Here is a 5,095-nt window from a genome sequence, read left to right as displayed (position 1 = left end):
AAGTTTAGAACAGGAACGAATTGAAACCCACAAGTTATTTTTGCAATAGGTTAAGTCACAACTTGGCCAAACAGTGAGTGGGGCCCTATGTGGCCATTAACTTTCACAGGAGAACATTCTCCTAGCCATAGAAATTGATCATATGGGGTGGGGGTAACAAATTCTATTATGTCACCTATAAGACTATTTTCTAAACTGTGGCCTCAGCCTCTATGTAAGTATTGGTGATTCTGGGTCTCAGAAATTTCCTTTAAATATGAATTAACAAGAAGCATCGAGTTCTGAAAAGAAAGCCCTGAGTCAAGTGTAGAGAGCAGAGCTTATGAAGAGCCGTACAGATCTAGGAGATCCTAGCACCGCCTGGGACAATCTCCAAGCAGTGTTTATTGTCTGCTGTCCAGCTTTTTCCCATGATGACAAGATCTTGCTGTCAAGGAAGGGGATTTCAAGTGGCCCCAGGCCTTCGGCATCCACAGGGACAGAAGCCACTGTGCCCAGGTTTCCCCACCCATAATCCCACCTATTAAGACCTCGTTGGGGTGAGCGGGCTTTCTCAACCCCACTGTGGCACCTCAGGACTGTGGCACTATGAAAACAGGACTCAGACAGCATAGCCTTTTTTTTTAAGAGTTATTTATTTATGCATATAGAACTGGGGTAAGGCCAGAGGTATAGGTGCAGTGAGAGGATTCACCAGAAATAGAGTGGAGGAGCAGAACAGGCAGATTGAGAAGTACACTGCTGAGGGGAGCAGCAGGCGACACAGGAGAGGTCTGCCATGCCATGTGGGTCAGCTCCCTGGCCGGGGATCAAACTCTTGGCTGAAGCAGCTGCAGCTACCTTCATAGTGCTGCACTTTAATCTGATGTGCCACCAGCGAGGGCCCAGCATAGCCTTTTGATCAGAGCTCAGGCCAAATCCAGGACTGTGGGCTCCAAGTTCCAGCTCTGGGTCCTATACCCCACCACCATTCTCAGGGTTTAAGGTGCTAGCTGAAATACAGGGCACCCAGTTAAATATTTTTTACATTTTAAAATATTTATTTTATTTATTTATGCATACAAGAACTGGAGTACAGCCCAGAAGTGCAAGGGGTAAAAGGATTCATAGACAGAGTGGGGAGCAGAACAGGCAGATCGACCAAAATACACTGCTGAGGGGAGCAGCGGATGAGACAGAAGCTGACCCACGCCATGTGGGTCAGCTCCCTGGCAGGGGATCCAACTCACACTGCAATGGCTGTAGATAGCTTCATAGTCTGATACTTACCCCTTGCGCCACTAGGAGGCGCTCAGTTAAATATCTTCAAATGTAATGTTTCATGCAATTTAGGAAACATATTTACACCTAAAAAGCCATTGCTTATCTGAAATTCAAGTTAAACTGGACATCCTGTGCTTTTTTAATTTGCAAAATCTGGAAACCTGATCAGGGGACCAGCATCCCTTTCTGGGCTGATTCAACTCTGTTCAAAATAACCTTGGGAGGGGAAGCGGAGCAACAGGAAGGTCTCCAGACCTCAAGCCAGGGCCCGGCCCTCACCACCTCCTCTTCTACATCATCGTTGAGCACGGAGGCCTCCGCGCTGACTGCAGTCTCTTGTTGCCCTAGGAGGGGCCTATAGAGAGGCACCTGGGGCCAGCCAAGGGGGTCAGAGGGGCCATTAGCTCAGAGACTGACCTGAGCAAGTTTCTTCCCTCGGCAGCCCCGAAGCTCACAGCAGTGGACTTTGATCCTCAAACCTACATTATAGAACCACATCTGGCTGTGTCACTGCTGAAGTGTGATGACAGATGTGTCCAGCCCGAGCCAAGGGCAAGGTTGCAAAGGCAGCCACAAGTAACACAACTCTCAGGCCACTGCCTCTCCTCAGCAGCCTCCACCCTGGCTGGGACAAACAGCCTGCTCTCTGCCAAGAGACTCACAGCCGTGGGCAGGTTCAGATCCAGCAAGTTCCGATCAGACACAAAGAAGGTTGGCTACCCATGACCTAGTGCAGGACAAACCTCTACACACAATTATACCAATGGCCCAGGCAAGAAGATTCTGGATAGGAAGAGTCCTCTGCCTTCTGCCCCCCATCTCCATGTCTCCCCTTCACCCCGCAAAGTGCATGGACCCTGTGGAGAGTGAGGATGTGCATCCTCAGAGAGCCCTTAAAATACTGCCTGCAGAAGCCCACACGCTTGGCCTCGTAAGCTTCATGTCCCAGCCTGACACCTGCTGCATGCAGGCTTCCAGGGCCAGGCATGAGCAGAGGCCATAGTGAAAGCAGCCTCCCCTCTCCCCAAGCCTCCTTAAACGGACGGAGGTGGCAGGGCAGGACAAGTCTCACCTAATACCTGCAGGTGAGCTAGGATATGACTGAGCAGGCCCGGATATTTCATGCTCCTCTGCATGTACGCCCCTCCACATCTGCTCGCGGTGTTTCAGAAAAGACTCCACAGTTCTACTCCCCCATTTGGGACTAAATAAGGACAGCGGGTGCTGATAGACGGCTTCCACGTTGTGGGGTGCATCTTCTCCTCTGAAGGTGGAGGTGCCTCATGCGTAAGCTCTTGGGGAGGCTTCATAGCACAGCGCCTGGCACGTCGGGCACGCTCCGTCCGTGTCCTGTCAGTTAACAATCTTGTCCAAGGAGGGAGAGGGGCGCAGAGGAAGCTGTTGCAGGGCAAGATGACAATCAGGGTGGAGCGACAAGGGTCCCCGCAGCAGGTGTCATTAGAACTGGCTCGGAGGGCTGAGAACCTAGGGAAATGGGCGATGGAGAGGGCATTCAGAGCAGGGGCAGGGCCTGGTATGCTGGTACATGGGGGGGGGGGAGCTAGGGGAGGCAACCTATAGGTGCAGGACATGCCACAGTGAGAAGTGAGGCTGCCAGAGCCGGAGGCCCTGAATGCCAGGCCGAGGTGCAGAGACTACGGACTGGGGCGGTTAGGCATCCTGGAAGGTGCTGGAACAGAAGTGACTTAGGAGAGCCAGTCACCAACATGAGCAGGTCAGCAGTTCCTGTGCGCTGAGCATGGAAAGCGTTCCCACAATTGTAATTCCTACAAATGAGACCGTGGGGATCACCTTCAGGGGCATGCCTTCAGCTGACCACCCAAGTATCTCCTTTGAATACATTCTCAGGATTGCAACTGCTGAACCATGTAACCGGCAGAGTCTCTATCTGTGTCAGGCATCAAGTGGAATGATTCAGTCAATACCCTTGAAGTGAATGTCACTACAATAAGCTGATCTTGTGGGGCTCACAGAGAGAGAGCCCCACAGATGCCAGAAACTTTGGGAGCCATTTCTCCTATAATCCTCTCAGCAGCCTCAGGACCAGAGAGTGTTACAGTGAGGAAACAAGGCTCAGGGAAGTTCAGTAATTTGCTCAAAGTCACACAACCTGAGTCAGCTCTGGCCCTGACTCTGTGTGGGCCCAAAGGCGTGGAAACATGGGGGAGGGGGCGACACTGGGGGGTTGGGAGAGATCGGGGAGGTGGGGTTTTGTGAGCTTGGGCTCCTGACTCTTAATACAGCTTAAAGAGTTGTAAAGAGGGAATGAGCCACAGGATAGGAAATGCTTATCACCGATCTGGTGATCACTGGCAGGTCATTAAGATACTATAGCTCAGCAACCCTGTTGGGAGGTGCTGCCTCCTTGTGGTGATCCTGAGTATTGCATGACCCTGGCTGCTGTTGTAGGGCCCCAAGCCTCCAGGAGGGAAATCCCAACAGGTGTCTGCTTTCTCTAGGAAGGCAACTGCCCATCACACCTCCACTTGCCAATGCCTGTCTGATTGACCTCTCTGTACCTGCTTCTTGACCCATCAAATGGTTTAATATGAATTAGCGCAAAGTTGGCAGTCACTCAGAACTGTTCCTCTGCCCCCACCCAGAAAAGAGGCAGGGCCCTCCTTGGTGGCACAAGGGATTAAGTCTCAGCAATATGAAGCTATTAACAGTAACGGTAACATGAGTTCGATCCCTGGCCAGGGAGCTGACCCACATGGTGCAGCAGACCTCTCCTGTCCTGCCTGTTACTCCTCTCAGCAGTGTACTTAGTCAATCTGCCTGTTCTGCTCCCCACTCTGTCTCTGGCGAAGCCTCTTACCCCCCACACCTCTGGCCTGTACCCCAGTTCTTCTACATAAAAATAAACAAAATATATATATTTTTTTTAATGAAGAAAGGTTAGTGAGATAAGCCAGAAAGAGAAAAATACCGGATGGTTTCACTCATAGCAGGAGTATAATGGACCAGGCAAGAAAATAACAAGAATAATGAACAGCCATATACCAGAGACATTTTGTGGGGGTGGAGTGGGGAATGGGATCAAAAATGGGGGGCGGGGAGGGGAGTGCATGGGATTATGGTGATGGCACACGGGTGACTTGGTGATGGGAAACCCGCGGGGATTACAATTGAGATGGAAAAAAAAAATGTACAAAATGATGTGTTATTGAAAAAAAATAATGAACAAAAAAAAAAAGAAGAAGAAGAAGAAAGGAGCCCTCTCTGGTCATGCAGCGGGTTAAGCACAGGACTAAGAAGCTAAAGCTACTTCAGCATGAGTTCGATCCCCACCTGCCCTGGAAGAGATCCACATGGTGCGGCAGACCTCTCCTGACCCGCCCGCTGCTCCCCTCAGCAGTGTACTTCATCAGTCGGCCTGTTCTGCTCCTCACTCTGTCTCTGGTGAATCCTCTCATACCCTGCACCAGTTCTGTATGCATAAATAAATAAATAAATCTTTTTAAAAATGAAGAAAGAAGAGGCAGGATGAGAGCACCCTCCACCTCAGTGCCCAGCCAGGCTGGTTACCTCCACATACAGCTGTTGAGGCTGACAGGAGCCGCCATTCTCAGCAAATTATGCATGTAGCTCAGAGCCAGTAAAACGGTGCTGGTGTAGGAAGGGTCTGGAGCACCAGTCAGGGTTGGAATAAAAACCAGACAAGAACAGCACAAGGCCGAGACATGAAGGGCCTACTCCAGGTCACACGGCGTGAGTTGGAAGCAAGCAAAGGCAGGGCCGTTTTGCCCAAAGCCGAGTGCTTGGAAACCTGCCCCCTTGCCCAGCGTTTCCCCCACTCTCCAACCCCCCA

At 51.0% G+C, this 5,095-nt stretch overlaps 1 protein-coding gene across 1 annotated transcript in view; it reads right to left on the bottom strand.

The window, feature by feature from the left end:
• Positions 1 to 1,254: 1,254 nt before the first annotated feature.
• The window catches only part of MTFP1 (mitochondrial fission process 1), an 8,975-nt gene continuing 5,134 nt past the window's right edge, over positions 1,255 to 5,095 (bottom strand). The window contains exon 5 of the mRNA XM_012730813.1: positions 1,255 to 2,748. The gene's annotated coding sequence lies outside the window, so the exon portion shown is untranslated. The remainder of the gene's footprint in view (positions 2,749 to 5,095) is intronic.

This window comes from Condylura cristata, unplaced genomic scaffold (genome assembly GCF_000260355.1).
Source record: "Condylura cristata isolate star-nosed mole 26May11 unplaced genomic scaffold, ConCri1.0 scaffold00029, whole genome shotgun sequence".
Taxonomy (NCBI): Eukaryota; Metazoa; Chordata; class Mammalia; order Eulipotyphla; family Talpidae; genus Condylura; species Condylura cristata.
This window is presented reverse-complemented; position numbering and strand designations above follow the sequence as displayed.